The 18642-nt window shown below is 52.9% G+C and overlaps 2 long non-coding RNA genes and 1 pseudogene across 4 annotated transcripts in view; 1 reads left to right on the top strand and 2 right to left on the bottom strand.

Moving 5' to 3' along the window:
- Positions 1–18642, bottom strand: part of LOC109438113 (uncharacterized) — a 76296-nt gene that overhangs the window by 8792 nt on the left and 48862 nt on the right. The window lies entirely within an intron of this gene.
- On the top strand, positions 7078–9178 carry LOC109438106 (frizzled-5-like; annotated as a pseudogene).
- LOC148754839 (uncharacterized) lies at positions 11094–16644 on the bottom strand. Its single transcript, XR_016019792.1, has 2 exons — positions 16053–16644; positions 11094–11746 (listed from the first exon to the last, which is right to left on the bottom strand). It is a non-coding gene; the product is annotated as an uncharacterized LOC148754839 (long non-coding RNA).

The raw sequence follows: 18642 nt of genomic DNA, 5'->3' as shown, positions 1-18642 counted from the left end.
ATTGCATGGCCATCAGCTGTGGCTAGTTGGCCGTCAGCTGTAACCAGTGAGCCATTGGCCACTAATATAACTGCTGTGGCTGTGCTAGCAGAGAAGAGAGAAAGAATGGGGGCTAGCAAGAAGATGGCGGCTGGGCTGGCAAGCGTGGATGGCGGTTTGCGGACGGTGTGGATCCAGCCTCCAGTGAGAGTATAGTGCCGCCAGAGAGAATATAGTGGTATGACTCCCCTACCTATGGCTCCGTGGGTGTTCCTTTTTGGCCTCACCATATCCTGCGTTCTTGTATGGGGAGCGGGAGCAGAGACCCCGCAGGCCACCCTGCATGACAAATGGCGCAGCGAGCAGGGTCTCCCGCATGACACACTCTCTGTGGGCACAGCCACACTTCCTGGACACAGCCAGGGCCTCTCAGGGCACTGTCACTCTCTCTGGGCCTCTCGGGGTACCCTGCTGGAACAATAGCGACTCACAATCAAGGTGCTTACATATTCTCAATGGCGGCCAGTCAAGACACAAAAGCAAATATCCTCCAGTTCCACTACATGGTGGTATGTTCCCAATTAAACAGTTAAGCTGTCCATTAAATTAGGGATGGAAGGCAATTCCCCATAGTCCATAGTCGTTCGCCAGGGCTGTCCTGGGGGTGAGGGATGACCTTGACCTCACCCTCATCTCCCACGGAGGACTCAGCAAGCGTTTCCTCCTGGGACTATAAGTCCTGCATCCGGGCTGCCTCAGCAAGCACTTCCCAGCCCACAGGGCCGCAAAGACCTTTGCTTTCTCCGGCCTGTGCTGGTTGGGGAACCATCCACATCTTTCCACCTCTCCACGGGGCTCCATCTCTCCAGCAGCTGCATGACTTTTCCTGTGCTGGTGGGAGAACCGTCCACGTCCTCCCACACCTCCACGGGGGTCCAGCTCTCCGGCAGCTGCTCCTCCTGGTCTTCCTGAGATGAGTGTTCATACACACAAACTGCTCCACCGTCCTTTGGAGAGCTTTGGCCGGCACCATACCCTGCTCGCTGCACCATTTGTCGTGCGGGGCGGCCTGCGGGGTCTCTGCTCCCGCTCCCCACACAAGAACGCAGGATATGGTGAGGCCAAAAAGGAACACCCATGGAGCCATAGATGGGGGAGTCATACGACTATATTCTCGCTGGCGGCATCCGCCTTTCTGCAATCCCCTCTTTCTAGCCCAGCCACCATCTTCTTGCTAGCCCCCATTCTTCTCTCTTTTTGCTAGCGTAGCCACAGCAGTTATATTAGTGGTCAATGGCTCACTGGTTACAGATGACAGCCAAATAGCCACAGCTGATGGCGATCCCATCACAGTTGATGGCCATTTACTACCTGAGCCAGTACCTGTCTATGTGAGGCCGAGAGCCTGGAAACTACTTTCTCGGGCTCTGCCCCCAGAGCCTCCCCTCCATTCCTAGACCTGTGTGGGGACAGAGGCAGGAGCGCAGTTTCCAGGCTCTCAGCCTCACATGGAAAGGTGCTCATTCAGCTAGTAAACAGCCGTCAACTGTGATTGCATGGCCATCAGCTGTGGCTAGTTGGCCGTCAACTGTAACCAGTGAGCCATTGGCCACTAATATAACAGCTGTGGCTACGCTAGCAGAAAATGGGGGCTAGCAAGAAGATGCTGGGTGAGCTAGCAAGTGCAGATTGCAGTTAGCAGGGCAGATTGCAACTAGCAAATGGGGAGTCGGTCGGTTGGCAGAAAAGCAGACAGCAGGTTGCATGTCATGTGAATCCAGCCTCCAGTGAGACTGTGGTGGTGTGATTCCCCTACCTATGGCTCCGTGGGTGTTCCTTTTTAGTCTCACCCTATCCTGTGTTCTTATGTGGGGAGCGGGCCCAGAGACCCCCCAGGCCGCCCCACATGATAGCCTGTCAGAAGGTTTTATTAATATACAAGAATAACAAAGGATAGGGAGTCGGTCAGGTCGTCTGAGGGCTGACATGGATTCCTGGGGTCTGGTTTGTTTTAAGATGATGTTATCTCTAAACTCGGGGCTGGGGGCTCAGCCACCGGGACTTGAGGCTTTATGTGTATTCTGGTGTCTGGGAGCTTGAGGATTAAGAATTTGCCCTTTCCGGGTGAGTATTGTCTTAATTAAATGGATTAACGAGGTATGAGTCCTTTGCGAAAGGGAACAAAACAGAGTTCTTCAGTTAATCAGTGAGGGGAGAAATTAAGAGGGAATATCAGGGCGGCTATAACTGCAAACTAAGTTTAAGTACCAGTAGCTAGATAGAGAGCTATTTGGTAAGACAAGCTGCAAACGAGCTAAGTCTAATTGCATTATTGATTTACCAAATTTCACCCTTAAAATAACAACTGTATTCTGGGTAAATTCCAGCAGGAGTGATTAACATTCTCCAAGTTCAAATCATTTTGTTATTAGTCAAAACTTGTTCCATCATCGATAATACAGAAGTTGCATAAAGGGCACAGAGTGAGACAGCCCTCTCCTGGTACATTCACAGTCTGCAGGTATTTTCCACAGAGCGTTTCCCTTCCTTTTTGACTGTTATTCCAGGGCTTTTGAACTCCCACTACTCTCAACCCTGGGAACTTTGCCGACGCAGAGTGGCAAGTATCTCCAAAAAACAGGAGATAAAATAGGAACACCTGTAGGATTTCAGGGAATGAAAGATGTAATGTATTTGTAAAACATATTGATTACTAGTTTTGATGTTTGTGAAGCCATTGATATTTATTTTCACTTTTAACTCTGAGGCTGGCATTAATGCAGATATTCTTCAGTATTTCCCACAAAGCCTGTTGATGAGGGGAAGGGAGAGGGCTATTCTGCCACTTAGCCTCCCCGTCTGTACAAATGCGATCCAGGACACAAAAGCGACGATACCGGCGGCCTATCTCACCCCTTTAGTCCAGTTCTGAGTCCTGCCGGTCCCCTGGCCCTTCAGCATCCTTTTCGCTTTCTTTCAGAAGGAACAGATGGGGAGCAGGAAACAATTCAACCCCTCTTTTGTAAGCCTGTGAATGAATTTCAAGTATGCTAAACACCTGTCTTCCAACCTTAATAGAACACGAAGAAAAGCGGCACTTTTAGGACATTTAAAACTTGCCGCATGAAAACCCACCTGGAGAGCGCCACGGGGTGTCGTGACAGTCGAAGCGTCCAGCAGGTGCTCCTGCCAGACTGCTAGCTAGGTGGCCCAGCAGGCACTCGGCGGTGTGCAGGGGCGAGGCTAAGCAGCCAGCAGCCCCAGGGGGCCGGCGCTCTGCTCCTTACAGAGCCCAAAGCTGAGCGTTGCTTCTCTCCGAGGGGAACTGCCATGGATTTTCAATCTCCACTGATAAAGAACTAACCTCTCTGGAGACTTCCAAAGAGAAAGAAAATCTTTCTTGTCACAACCATATGATTTTCTCAGGAAATGCAAAAGTAAAGGTTGAGGGCAGGGAGATACCTGTTGTATTATGGGGGCGTGCTTAAAATTTTGCATGCGCTGGCCCAACTACCTGGGTTCAAATCCAGGTTTTGTCATTTGAGCGCCTACTATGTGCCAGGCTCTCTGAATACCGCAGGGAACAAGATGGTTCAGGTTGCGGTTTTCTTGGGGAACTATCATACCCTCGGTTACCTTGGTCAAGTTTCTAAACGTGTTTCTTCACCTGTAAGGAGTACCTGCCTCATTGAACTGTTGCAAGGATCTGAGATCTTGTATTAAAATGTAAACGATTCACGCTGTGTCTGGCACACAGTGAGGGCTCCGTAAGCATTCGCTGTTCTCTCTGGTCTCTCGAGATGAGCTCCCCTGGAATGAGGACAGCACAGAGGGGAGACAGGTGCCACGGTTAAGAATGATTGAGCTGTTCTTTTAAAGAAGCGCGGGCCTTTGTAAGGATTCTTAGCTGCGGAGAGGAGAACTGGTAGGGGCCCTAAGAGCAAAGGTTCGGAAGCTAGTACGTTACAGGAAAGTGAGTCCCGCAACCAAGGGCGCCAACAGAGAACTCTTTGGGATGTCCAGCTAGCGCTTCCCGCCCCGGGTGTCAGGAAAGCGTGATTAGCATTCGCTCCACCCCCGGCGCTTCCCGGCCTGCGATTGGCCGGCATTCCTCGGCTCCACGCTGGGGCGGGGCTGTGGGAGACAGGCGGAGAGGTGAAGCCGAGGGTTCAGTGGGGTCCGACGCGCGGAGTGCCTAGTGTGGTAACCCACCAGCCCAGCCCCAGACCTGGAACACTGCGTGGGCCCATGTCTCATGGCGGGCTTTAGTTGCAGCTGAACCCACGAAGAAGGGGAGGGCAGTGGGCCGGTGGCCATCAGCTCGCCACTGCTGCCGCTGTCGCCACCGAGCGCCCTCAAATGCAGCAGGAGTTGGGCGACCGGGTGTGAGTTTGCGGGGGATGCCCGAGCCGGTCGCGTCCCAGGAGCGCCCCCTGCGCCCCCAGGAGTCCCCTGGAGCGAGGAGCCCCCTGCAGGGGAGGAGGAGAGCAGCGGGCGGGAGGCGGCCGGTGTGTACCTTGCAGTCCCCGAGCTGTGAAGTGGCGGGTACCCCGGCCTCCACACACCGCCTTCCTCTCCGCTAGCTGCTGCAGGCGCACTCGCCCTTGGTCTGGCTCCGGGACCCCGGTGGAACGCACGGCCGTCCCCTTAGGAACGTGCCGGGAGGTGGGTGCGGACAAGGAAAGGGCGAGCGTGTTCAGGGGGCGACCCCCTTTCTGAAACTCCCCCACCTGGTGCCATGCGCCGCCACCACGGATACCAACCCCGCTGTGGGGGCAGAGCCCCAGAAAGCAGTTTCCAGGCTCTCGGCCTCACATAGACAGGTGCTGGCTCAGGTAGTAAATGGCCAACTGTGATTGCATGGCCATCAGCTGTGGCTAGTTGGCCGTCAGCTGTAACCAGTGAGCCATTGGCCACTAATATAACTGCTGTGGCTACGCTAGCAGACAGAGAGAAGGAGAGAAGAATGGGGGCTAGTAAGAAGATGGCGGCTGGGCTGGCAAGTGTGGATGGCGGTTTGCGGACAGTGTGGATCCAGCCTCCAGTGAGAGTATAGTGCCGCCAGAGAGAATATAGTGGTATGACTCCCCCATCTATGGCTCCGTGGGTGTTCCTTTTTGACCTCACCATATCACCATATCCTGCGTTCTTGTATGGGGAGCGGGAGCAGAGACCCCGCAGGCCGCCCCGCACGACAAATGGCGCAGCGAGCAGGGTCTCCCGCATGACAAATGGCGCAGCGAGCACGGTGTGGTGCCGGCCAAAGCTCTCCTAAGGACGGTGGAGCAGTTTGTGTGTATGAACACTCAGTCTCAGGAAGACCAGGAGAAGCAGCTGCCGGAGAGCTGGACCCCCGTGGAGGTGTGGGAGGACGTGGACGGTTCTCCCACTAGCACAGGAAAAGCCATGCAGCTGCTGGAGAGATGGAGCCCCGTGGAGAGGAGGAAAGATGTGGACGGTTCCCCAACCAGCACAGGCCGGAGAAAGCAAAGGTCGTTGCAGCCCTGTGGGCCGGGGAAGTTCCTGCTCAGGCAGCCCGGATGCAGGACTTATAGTCCCAGGAGGAAACGCTTGCTGAGTCCTCCATGGGAGATGAGGGTAAGGTCAAGGTCATCCCTCACCCCCAGGACAGCCCTGGTGAATGACTATGGACTATGGGGAATTGCCTTCCATCCTTAATTTAATGGACCGCTTGACTGTTTATTTGGGAACTGTTGTTAGTGGAACTGGGGGATATTTGCTTTTGTCTCTTGACTGGCCGCCATTGAGAATATGTAAGCACCTTGATTGTGAGTCGCTGTTGTTCCAGCAGGGTACCCTGAGAGGCACAGAGAGAGTGGCAGTGCCCTGAGAGCCCTGGCTGTGTCCAGGAAGTGTGGCTGTGCCCACAGAAAGTGGCAGTGCCCTGAGAGCCCTGGCTGTGTCCAGGAAGTCTGGCTGTGCCCAGAAGTACTGGTGGTACCCTGAGAAACCCTGGCTGTGTCCGGGAAGACAGGTGGTACCCTAAGAAGTCCAGGAAGTCTAGCCGTGCCCAGAAGCACTGGTGGTGCCCTGAGAAACCCTGGGTGTGTCCGGGAAGACAGGTGGTACCCTAAGAAGTCCAGGAAGTCTGGCCGTGCCCAGAAGTACTGGTGGTGCCCTGAGAAACCCTGGCTGTGCCCAGAGAGCCTAATTGTGTCCAGGATATGGCATTCACCCCCAGACTCCTCGCACAGGTCCCCTCGCGGAAGACGCTTGTCGCGTAGATTGTGAGGCGAGAGCCTGTAGGGGTGGAGTGTGGGGGCAGAGCCCCAGAAAGCAGTTTCCAGGCTCTCGGCCTCACATAGACAGGTGCTGGCTCAGGTAGTAAATGGCCAACTGTGATTGCATGGCCATCAGCTGTGGCTAGTTGGCCGTCAGCTGTAACCAGTGAGCCATTGGCCACTAATATAACTGCTGTGGCTACGCTAGCAGACAGAGAGAAGGAGAGAAGAATGGGGGCTAGTAAGAAGATGGCGGCTGGGCTGGCAAGTGTGGATGGCGGTTTGCGGGCAGTGTGGATCCAGCCTCCAGTGAGAGTATAGTGCCGCCAGAGAGAATATAGTGGTATGACTCCCCTACCTATGGCTCCGTGGGTGTTCCTTTTTGGCCTCACCATATCCTGCGTTCTTGTATGGGGAGCAGGAGCAGAGACCCCGCAGGCCGCCCCGCACGACAAATGGCGCAGCGAGCAGGGTCTCCCGCATGACACCCGCCTATCGCCAAACTTTCCGGCGCCATCTTGGCTCTGAGTCTCCTTTTTGAGCAGAGTGTGCCAGGGACGGGGGAACCAGTCTGGCTGGGGACATCTGCCTCTCTCGGGATTCAGGGACGTGGGAGCCCCGCGCCTTCACTTCTCCGGGTTCTTCCAGGCTCTTTGCCCTTTTATGGGGGGGGGGGCTAGCGCTAAGACCCATGGTCCAGCCTTTTAGAGTTTTAGAAGTGGCGGGAGAGAAGGGAGAGAGGTTAATCTAGAGGTCTGGTGAACGCTTGCGGGGGGGGGGGGGGGGGGGGGGGGGGGGGGGAGTCAGCCGTGACTCCCCTCTGACTGAAAGTTGTTAGTTTTTCTTCTCCCCCTCACTTCTTTATAAAGAATAAGTTCCGTGCAGTCGGAATCCTCACGGCCCCTCCCGAGTCCTATCCTGCGAAATGCTGAGCGCTGCCTGCGAAGGGAGGCAGCGCCTTCAGAAACAGTTTATCTTTGAAGTGAGAAAGAAACCAACAAGTCGCCAGCCCCAGCGCCACAGGCAAGTCGGAGGAGAGGAAAACCCCACTTCGCTTTTCCCTTCTGGCCTCGGCCCAGTGCGGGCTGCAGGAGGCGAGGGGAGAGAGGGGGTCTTGGCTCCGCCTGACCCGTGGACGCCGGCCTTGCTGCTGCTGCTTCCCACGCAGCTGCATCCTCCATTGTGCCAGGAAATCTCGGTACCCATGTGCCGCTGCATCCGCTACGCCTGACAGACGCACATGCCCAACGAGTTTAACCACGACATGCGGGACAAGATGGGCCGGGAGGTGCACCAGTTCTGACCACAGGTGGAGATCCACTGCTCTCTGGGCTTGCTCTTTTTCCTTTGCTCAACGTACACGCCCATCTATCTGCCTGCCTGCCTCAAGCAAGGCCCTACCGTCCTGCCGCTGAGTGTGCCAGAGCGCCAAGGTGGGCTGCTCCCTGCTCTTGCCCCAGTAGAGCTTCGCGGACCACAGTTTAGGAGCGACCCCTCTCGGTGCTGGGCCGCTACACAGAGGGCCTGTGCATGGATTACAACTACAGCCAGGCCGCCGTTGCACCCCCAAGGGCCTTCCCTGCCAACCCATCCTCTCGGGTGCGCCAGCCCCAGGAGGAGAGGGGAGAAGGAGAGGGAGGAGGCAAGTGGGCCACGAGGACCCATCCATGTACAAGTGCCAAGAATCCTTCATACCCATCCTGAAGGAGTCGCACCCGCTGTACAACCAGTGCTACAAGCCAGATACCCAACTGCCAGGTTCCCTGCCACCAGCCCACCTGCTCCTCCCCGAGCGTGCCTTCACCACCTTCTGGATGGGCTTGTGGTCTGTGCTGTGCTTCATCTCCACCTCCACCACAGTAGTCACCTTTCTCATAGACATGGAATGCTTCTGCTACCCTGAGCGCCTCATCACCTTCCTTCCAGCCTTCTACTTTCTGGTGCTCCTGGTCGTGGGTCCTGCCAGTGTTTCCTGCAACTAGGAGCACAGCCATACTCACTAGGACGGTCCTGCGCTGTGCACTGTTGTCTTCCTTCTGGTCTACTTCTTGAGCATGGCCAGCTCCATGTGGTGGGTCACCTGTCGCTCACCTGGTTTTTGGCGGCTGGCATGAAGTGGGACGAGGCCATCATGGGGTATGTGCAGTACTTCCACTTGGCCGTGTGGCTCATCGCCAGGGTCAAATCCATCACCGCGCTGGCACTGAGCTCCGTGGATGGAGACCGGTGGCTGGCATCTGCTTCGTGGGCAACCAGAACCTGAACTCACTGCACGCCTTCGTGCTGGGCCCTCTGGTGCTCTAGCTGCAGGTGGGTGGGCACGCTCTTCCTCCTGGAGGGCTTTGAGTTGCTCTTCCACCTGCGCAGGGTCATCAAGCAGGGCTGCACTGAGACAGAACAGCTGGAGAAGCTCATGACCCGCATGGGCATCTTCACGCTGCTCTACACAGTCCCGCCAGCACAGTGGTGGCCTGCTCCCTGGAGGAGCGGCACTGTCGCAGAGCTGGGAGGCTGCACTCACCACCTGCGGGTCCAACACTGGCCCACCGCGCCCCAAGCTGGAGTACTGGGTACTCAAGTACTTCACGTGCCTCGTGGTCAGCATCATGTAGGGCGTCCGGCTTTGGTCCCACAAGATGGTAGAGTCCTGGCTATGCTCCAGTAGCTGCTGCTGCTGCGTGGTTCAACGGGCCACAAGAGCGGAGGTGGGAGGGTGGCCGGGGACTGTGCCGAAGCCAGAAGCCAGCGCAGTGCTCAGGGGCAGGATTGGGCCTCTGGACCCCCACCCCCACCCCCCTGCAACTACCTACCACAATCAGGTGTCCCCCATTGTCCCTGCATTAGGCAGCGGTGGAGGTATGGGCCTGGAGTGAGGTAGGGGTATTGTTTTGCTTAGTAGCTTTGCCTGCTGCACTTGTGTTTACCTTCCTGGTGCTGGTGCTTCCCCCAAACCCTCCCCCAACTTGGAGAGAGGGGAAAAGAGCCCTTTGAAGGGAGCAGCAGTCCCAGGACTTCTCAAGGGGACTCAGCTCATCTGTATTCTGTTTTGGGATTCTTGCTGCCTTTTTTAGGGGAAGGCTGTTTTTAATTTATGTGTATTTTTAAAAATTTTTGACTTTGTTGCGTTTTGGCAACAAAATTTACCTTTGCTTTGTGGTCTTCACAGTCTTTAGGTTGGCATTCTAATGAAGTTCCCCTTAGTTCAGGTTTCTTTGAACTGTGTGGTCTAAATTGGAAAAATGTATTTCCTATACTTGTCTCTTTAAAGAAGATGTAACCAGTGAAAATTTGGGTTGCTGTGACAGGGAAGTTGACAGCAGTGCTTCTTCAGCTTGTTTCTCCTTCCACTGCTTAAAGTGTCCAAGATGGTTTTTCCTGCTTATAGTCCTGCCTGAGGGGAAACTCCAAGTCACACCAAGTGGGGGGGGGGGGAGTATAATGGGGTAGGACCTCCGCATAGTGACAAGGTTAGGGCGTGTTGAGCGATTTTCTGTTTCTTCTTATTTCTTTAGCGAGCTTGGGTTTCTTTTCTGTGGTACTTGTAAGCACCCTCCTTCTTAATAGCACAAGCATTTGAATAAGTTAGAGGTGGCATCATACTGTCCGGTATCAACAGTTGGAGCAGTGAGGACCTATGGGGTGGCAATTGGTTAAGCTTGAATTCTAGATGGTTCAGATGGCAGTTCTGTGCCAGAGGAGTGAGTGGTACTTAATACTAGGTTTCAGTGATGCCAGTTTTTGTGTGTTTTTTTTTGTACAAAACAACTTGTGTTAGAATTTGGGTACACGTAAACCCAGTCCTGTTCTGGAAGTACTTAGTGATAGTTGCTAAAGGGAGCTGCTTTGTAGATTTAAGAACTATATGGCTATACTTCCAGTAATTATATAAATTTCCAACATTTATGGGCTCCACCCCTATCCCACCTCCTTTATCCTGTGAAACAGTCTTTTCCGCTTTTCTTATTCCGCCTCTCCTGGAGAGCTGTGATAAGAAACCTCCTCACCCTTGAATGAGGTGCTTGAAGTGGGGGAGGGAGGCTGGCTACCTGTGAGCAAACACAGGCAGCCATGAGCCAAAGTCCCTGGACTTTGGACTAGTAGTACAGCCAGATATTCAAAGGCAGCAAGACACTGTTCTGTGCAGTATCAGAAATGAGACCCGCAACTCATTTGCATAAGCTTTGGAAATTTGGATCAGTTAACTGCTATAGCAGGAGGAAAGCTGTTTCCCACACCACCACCTCAGTACATTTTTTCTCTCTTTTTCTGAGAAAGCTTATATATTGATGAGCGCCCGTGTACACACGCAAATGCACCCCCCACACATACACACTAACAAACACACTTCACTATTCAAAAATTCAGTTTGCTTTACTAATTTGTTTAACCACTCATTCATGAACAGTGTGAGGCCTTTACAGGGAAGGGGGTGACAGTGCTATGGCCACCAAAATGCCATTGACCAGGGTTGAGTGGTGACTAAATGTAGGAAGCTCAAATGGCAAAAGCAATTAAAATTTGAGAACGCCTCCTTAGGAAAACATCTAGGCATTTGTGCTTCATTTATACCAAAGTTAGAAAAGTAAGATTGAAGCCCAGGTCAATTTTTCCTTCATGGATATTAAGTAAACAAATACATAGTTCCCATAGTGAATTTAAACACTGCTGTGGAGAGAAGCTTGGTATTCTGGGTTTAAGGACGCTTAAAACCTGTTCACGGTTATAAAAATGTGCTGTTCTTACACTTATCTTCTGAATCAAAATGGACACTTCAGTGGACCCCACCAAATCTAGCACACATGGCCTAGAGAACTCTGCACATGATTCCTCTGTTACGGATACCAGGACCAGAAAGAACCCAAGCAGCACTCAGAGAGTTAGGAGAGTCAGCTTTATTACTCCTGCGGGCTCAGCGGGATCCTTCCCAAAGACTGAGCCCCTAGCAAGGTTTTGAGCAGGTTTTTATGGGTTGGGGACTTCCTGGAGTCCGGGAAGGGGTAGGTGTCATCTGGTGATTGGCTCGGGGTGTGGTTATGTGGAAGTGGGCAATGGCTTAGGCTGGGGACTTCTCTCTTTGCTCGGGCCACCATTTTAGGTCAGTTCCCCCATCATGTCCCCCCTGTTGACCAATCGTAAGTGGTAACAACTTGGAGATCATCACATTAGCTAAGAGGACGATAACCCCGCAGGGCAAGGATCCGGGCTGTAGCCCCACAGGTGACGGAGGTCTCTGTGAAACGTACGACAGCGTTAACTATGCATGGCCCGATGGTAGCAAGGAAGAGGATCGTGAGGAGTGGGCCGGCCAGGGGTAGGAGCCAAGAGGACCAGCAAAGGCTAGAAATCGTAGGAGTCCAATGACAGCGAAGACGGAGGCCGGGCAGACGACAGCGAGGCTCATCCGGGCTGTTTCTTGAGGGTCAGACGGAGTTGACGGGCCGGGTCAGGTTGGGCGATCCAGGTGTCCTCCTCCAGCTGGGCTCTTTTAACCCAAGTGTGATGGATCTACGGAGCAATGCCTGAAACTTTCAGAGCAGTGGGAGTAATAAGTATGACAGTGTGAGGACGTGTCCACCGGGGTCGGAGGGGCTCGTGCTTCCAATCTTTGACCCAGACTTGGTCTCCCAGGATGAAGGAGTGTACTGGGGCCCCGAGAGAAATGGGGACCCTTTCCAGAATGTAAGCACGTACATCTGTGAGGACCTTGCCTAGCGCGGGCATCTGGTTTTGGAGGCTGGAGAACCCCAGCTGGCGAATGTCGCCAGGGAGGCTGATTAGCAGGGGAGTGGGCCTCCCGAACCTAATCTCGAAGGGAGAGAATCCAGATTTGCCAAGAGTGCAGCGCGCCTGAAGGACGGCTAGTGGTAGGAGGTCCACCCACCCTAGGGAGGTCTGGTGGAGTTTAGCTAATGTCTCCTTGATGGTACAGTTTATGCATTCAGCTTTCCCTGAGCTTTGTGGTCGGTATGCTGTATGGAGTCTCCAGTTGAGGCCCATGGCTCTGGTTACCATCTGGAGGAGTTCTGCTATGAAAGCTGGCCCATTGTCACCGTGGATAGAAAGTGGAATCCCGTAGCGGGGGATAATCTCCCTGAGGAGGGCCTTGGCTACTTCGTGGCTCTTCTCAGTCCGAGTGGGGAAGGCTTTGACCCACCCGGAGTAGGTACAGACCAGGACCAGCAAGTAATAAGTACTGTGGCAGTTTGTCGAGGTCCTCAAAAGGTGCGGTACCGCTTCTCTGAATCCTGGGAATGGGACTAGGGCCAGATTTTGGATTGTTCTTTGCACAAGTGAGGCAGAGTTCTCCGATTGACTTGCAAAGAGCTGACAGCCGGCTAATGTTGAAGATTTTGGCTAGGAGGCCTTCGAAAGCAGTTATTCTTAAGTGGGTTAACTTGTGATATTCAGCGGTTACTTGAGGACCTAGCAGGGCTGGGATGAAGAGTCTTCCGTCGGGCAATTGCCACCACCCTTGTAGCAATCTGGTGGCCCCTTCTGACTTTGCCCATCTGAGTTCTTCTTCTGTGTACCGTGGGAGAGATGTGGTGGTAGTGTTAGTGATCAACAGTAGTTCACTAGGGCTTCCCACCGCCGCTGATTTAGCCGTGGTGTCAGCGAGCTGGTTCCCGACTGCTGAGGGCTCGTTGCCTCTCTGGTGGCCCCGACAATGGATAACTGCAACCTGCTGGGGAAGCCAAATGGCTTGTAGGAGCTTAAGGATTTCTTGTTTATTTTTAATAGTTTTTCCCTCCGTGGTCAGAAGGCCTCTTTCTTTGTATATAGCCCCATGGATATGAACGATTGCAAAGGCATACCGAGAGTCGGTGTAGATGTTGACTTTTCGGCCCTCGGATAGAGTGAGGGCTCTTATTAGAGCCCATTGTTCTGCCCGTTGGGCCGACCATCCCAATACAAGTGCCCCTTCCTCGAGTACCTCATCTGTGGTAGTTACTGCATACCCTGCGTGACGTTTGCCGTCCCTTAGGAAGCTGCTGCATCAATATACGGAGTAAAGTCCCGGTTAGGATGTGGGCTGTACCGGAGGTCGGGTCTGGTGGTGTAGACCCCGTTGATAACTATACAGTCATGTTCCGGATCCCCTTCCTTGGTTGGCAGGAAAGTGGCTGGGTTCAGGGTGCGCACAGTTTCTAATGAGATCCGAGGGTTTTCCAGGAGTAGCCCTTGATACTGAAGCAGCCGTGCATTCGACAGCCATCTGGGCCCTTGACTGTTCATTAAGGTAGTGACCAAGTAGGGTACCTTAACTATGAGTCTCTGGCCTAAGGTGAGCTTATCTGCCTCTTTGATGAGTATCACAGTGGCTGCTAGGGCCCACAGCCATGGTGGCCAACCTGCTGCTACCAGATCTAGTTTCTTTGAGAGGTAGGCAATGGGACGGAGCCATGGTCCAACTGTTTGGGCCAGCAGTCCTAAGGCTATTTTGTCTTTTTCATGGACGAATAAGTGGAATGACCTCTCAGCATCAGGTAGCCTGAGGGCTGGGGCCTGTCCAAGTGAGCTCTTGAGCTGCTGGAAGGTGTGTTCTTGATCTTCTGTCCATAGCATGGGGACCTTTTCTTGACCAACTAGAGCCTCATATAAGGGCCGGGCTATTGCCAAAAAGCCAGGAATCCAGATCTGGCAGAAGCCGGCTGCCCCGAGAAACTCACGGAGCGCTCTCTGGTTGGTGGGCTGAGGGAGGGAAGTGATGACTTTCTTCTGCTCGGTGCTGAGGGCCCACTGTCCTTTGGAACAAAGCCCAAGTATCTTACTTGTTTTCTGCAGAGCTGGACTTTCTTCCAGGAGATTCTATACCCCGTCTTGGCTAAGTTGGACAGGAGTGCCCATGTCACGGTTTGGCAGTCGGTCTTGGTGGCACAGGCTAAGAGCAGATCATCCACATATTGCAATAGAGTGCAGTGGTATTCTTCTCGAGGGAAGGTGGCTAAATCTGAGGCTAGTGCTTCCGCGAAGAGGGTTGGGGAGATTTTGAAGCCCTGTGGGAGCCAAGTCCATGTCAGCTGGAGCTGCTGACCGGTATCAGGTTTAGTCCACTCGAAGGCGAACAGTGATTGGCTCTGGGGCGCCAACTGAATGAAGAAGAATGCATCTTTCAGGTCCAGGCAGGTGAACCATCTGGCCTCCGGGGGCAGCTGACTGAGGAGAGTATACGGGTTTGGGACTACGGGGTGTAGGGAGCCTGTGGCTTGGTTAACCACTCTCAAATCTTGTACTGGCCGGTATTCTCCATTAGGCTTCCTTACCAGCAGGAGGGGCATATTCCATGGTTACTGGCACTCTACGAGTATCCCTGCTGCTCTGAGACGGGTGAGGTGTGTTTGAATCCCTGCCCGAGCTTCCCTGGAGATGGGGTATTGGCATAGCCGTTGGGATTGAAAAACTGGCGCCTTACATTTTGCTAGCCCAGGTGGGTTATCTTCAGCCCAAACCTCCGGGAAATCAGTAGCCTTCTGGGTTCTGTTCTACACTGCCGGTCCTGTAGAGCCTCCATTCTTCTTCCCTCGGGGTGGTGATAGACAGAATAAGTCCCTCTGATGGGGGCTGCAGTGACATGGTAGCTTGGCCTGATTGTTCAAAGGAGATTTGTGCCCCTAACTTGGTAAGGAGGTCCCGTCCCAGGAGCAGGATTGGGCAGTCTGGTAAGTAGAAGAACTCGTGCAACACGGTGTGTCCTCCTAATTTACAACTCCGAGCCTGGCAGAATGGTCGGCTCTTAGCTTGATCCCCGGCAGCTCCCGTTATGGTGACTGCGGTCCCCGAGCAGTGCCACCGGCGTGGTGACTACCGAGTGTTCTGCTCCAGTATCTACCGTAAAAGTCACTGTTTGGCCCCCTACATCTAAGTCAACCATGGGCTCTTGGGGCCTGAGTTCGAATGAGCCCGGTCTTCCTCAGTCTGACTCAACTCTCACTAATCCTATGAAGTCGGGCTCCGCGCTGGTTGGGTTGGGACCACAGGGAGGCCGAGGCTGGAAGCGGAGTGTCTGGAAGCGGTGGGGCTGCGCCAGCCGTTGGCTGTGGTGCATAGGGAGGTGGTGGCGGCTCTTCGTCGGGAGTCTCCCTGGTAAATGGTCTTAGTCATGTGTTTCTGGGCGTGGCCCCGTGGGTTCTGTGCAACGAGGACCCTGGACTGTCCCTTACTATTGGAACAGAACCGTACCCAAGGAGGAAGGGGTCGGGCTATTTCCAACCACGAGTCAATGTAAGGGAACTGGTCTGGATGTCCTGGGGTCCTGGTGACAACTATGTAGACTCGGCGAATCGTGGGGAGGTCAAGAGTGCCTTCTGACAGCCATCCCACGTCAAAACTTGGCCACTGTAGTTCACATTAGGTGCAGAGACGTCCGGGGGTCATTTTGACCCTGTAGTCACCTCCGAAACCTTTCCTGAAATTCTTTAACATGCAATCTAGAACCGTGGGCTTCCCCTGTTTCCCTCCCATGATGTTCGGTGTTGCATAGACAAGGGAAGGGTCTCAATTAGGTGCCCGCCTGTCCGTTTCCCTCGTGGGAACTTTGGCTACGTCTTGGCTAAGGTGTGCCCATATAAGCCCCGGGCTTGGTCGCACTCCGAGACTGCGAATCATCATTATGCCGTGGGACGCTACCACGGAAGCACAGGTTGGGGCTCACTCGAGCTCTGTAGCCGACAGGCCATGGATCCACACAGAGTCCCCTTCGGGACCAAGCACACACACACATTCATTCAGGGAGGAAAGACGCCCTCCCCCGGAATGGCCCTAACTGGAGTCCGAAGTGGGACTCAGCGGGAGGTGATCAGGCTCCCGTGGGTCGGGGCTCCAGGGTCTTACCGTGTCCAATGTCCTGGTTGACTGTCCGTCCTTTCTCTCTGCTGGGATCCAGCAGGGAGTCACGGGCTGGAGCCAGCGGGAGGTCACCAGTCCATGGCCTGCCGAAATCAGCAGGGTGCGTCTAGCCATGTCTCGGTTCTCCTGCCACCCTACGGCCCGCTCTCGCCCAAACCAGGGGCTCAAGGGGGCAGCGTGGTTGGGTTTCCCGGTCAGGGAACCAAGAATGTGACAGATACCGGGACTGGAAAGAACCCAAGCGGCACTCAGAGAGTTAGGAAAGTCAGCTTTATTACGCCGACGGGCTCAGTGGGATCCTTCCCAAAGACTGAGCCCCGAGCAAGGTTTTGAGCAGGTTTTTGTGGGTTGGGGACTTCCTGGAGTTGGGGAGGGGATAGGTGTCGTCTGGTGATTGACTTGGGGTGTGGCTTGGAGGGGGTTATGCGGAAGTGGGCTGGGGCTTAGGCTGGGGACCTCTCTCTTCGCTTGGGCCGCCATTTTAGGTCAGTTCCCCCATCACCTCTACTTATTCTGAAGCTTCTTCTCATATTCTTGAATAGTTCCCCTAAGGGCCAAATCCTCCTCTATTTTTCAAATGAGGAACTTTTCTGATCACTTTGGGGTCTTCCCTCATATACCCTGTTTCCCCGAAAATAAGACCTAGCCAGACAATCAGCTCTAATGCGTCTTTTGGAGCAAAAATTAATATAAGACCGGGTCTTATTTTCCTATCATATATCTTCCCAGAATGTACATAGATTGTTCTGCTGCCTTCAGTCACTGTGTCTAATCGGACTGTCCCCCTTCTGTCTTTCTCTTTGTGGTGGAATCTAGAAATGGTACACAGTGTATCTAAAAGTTGTAGAGTGAGTGGATGAAAGTGATTGAATTCTTCATTTAAAAAAATGATTTTTTCATTCTGGCAACATGGCAAAGCTAAAAACAACCACCAATTTACTTGAGAAAATAAGACAGTTTACACAGAGGATACTAAGCCAAGGACAGGCAATATAGGCCGTGCTTATTGGGGTCTACTATCAGAGCTGCCTCTTTGTTTGCAGTCTCTGTTCTCACCCTGCTATCCCTCTCCCTTCCCTGGAACATAAAGCCCACCTGTTTCCCTAATCTTACTAATATCCACTGCCCCACCCTTACCCAGAGGAGAGAAGCCAAAGCTATTCAATGTCATCCCCTATTTCCCCCTAGTTTGCATTTTTATTATGCAAACAATCCATACACTTGAAAATAATTATAAAATGAAAGATTGTGTAGTGCTTTGACTTCTCAGTGAATCAGTTGATGTGACCTTAGGAAGGCTTTTGAATTTATATTATTTCCCTCCTCACATTTTGAAGTTGTCTAAATTGGCTGAAAATCATTTTTCTTGGCGCCTTCTTGTTTATCCTTGCAATCCTTTGCTATATTTCCCCATGACGTGTGTGTGTGTGTGTGTGTGTGTGTGTGTGTGTGTGTGTGTAACTGTAACTGTGCATGTGGATGAGCTGAAATAATGTGCCCACAGCACTGTTTCCAAGTCAGTATTCATTAGGCTGTTTCCTCCTGGGTCAGGGCAGCACTAATCCTGCTACTTGCTGCCAGGAGCAAACCTCATGGATCCCACATGGAACCTTCATAACAGCATCTGTGATCTGAACTCTGTCCACTAAACACTGACATCAACTAGGCAGTTCGTTAGCAGAAGGATTTATTTGGGGAAAGAATAAAGGGCAAAGGTGCTGCCAGAATTAGAAACCGTGGCCCCTGGCGAGCCACATGCATATTTGACTGTGTGCCAAGATGGAGGATCTCTATATGGCAGTGAGCCAGGAAGTTAGAACCATAGAGTTTTATAAAGAGGAACTTAGGGCCTTAGAGTTTAAGGAGCCCAGCTCCGCCCACGGACCTCCCAGCCTGATCAGTTTCCTTCAGTCCCAGTTCATTCTTATCGCCTCTCAAGTGCACACTGGGAACCCCCGCTCCTCCCCCCAGCTAGGAAATGTAGTTATATGTTTTAATGAACTGCTCCCTCTGCTAAAGAGGCTTCTTCCACTTTTGTGCTCTACAGAACAACCAAGTGTTGTAGGAGGGACAAAGCTTTGAATAACTGCTTTCTAACACCGCCTGTGGCAAACAGGACAGAACACATGACAGATATGGGCAGGGCTGAGGGGCAGTGGCTGAGAATGGCCTGCTCCCTCCACAGGCCCTTGTCTCCAGACTCTTGTGGATGGAAAACGAGCCACATGTTAACCCTGACGAGCTCAGGAGACTGAAAATGACCACATAAGATGGCGTGAGTATAAAAAATTTCATAACTAAGTGGACGATAGCGGGAAGTCATATCTTCAGCCAAAAGTTTCCTTCATAAAGTTAATCTGTGCCTTTAAGTGGGCCTGTCTATTTTCTTTTTACACCTAAAATTACATCCTTGGAATGTCAGTAATCCCTTTTTCTGGACCAGAGCAGGAAAGTACAGAATCCCTGATTATTATTCTTTTCCTTTGATTAACATCTCTATGTGAACTATTAACTATCTTGTACCCACCAATGTAAAAGAAGTACCTGTCTCTCCAGTTTACTTTTATCTAATCCC

The sequence above is a fragment of the Rhinolophus sinicus genome, chromosome 17, assembly GCF_057876585.1.
Source record: "Rhinolophus sinicus isolate RSI-liver-muscle chromosome 17, RSI-T2T, whole genome shotgun sequence".
NCBI lineage: Eukaryota > Metazoa > Chordata > Mammalia > Chiroptera > Rhinolophidae > Rhinolophus > Rhinolophus sinicus.
Note: the sequence above shows the minus strand (reverse complement) of the source record. Positions and strands in the feature narration are given on the sequence as shown.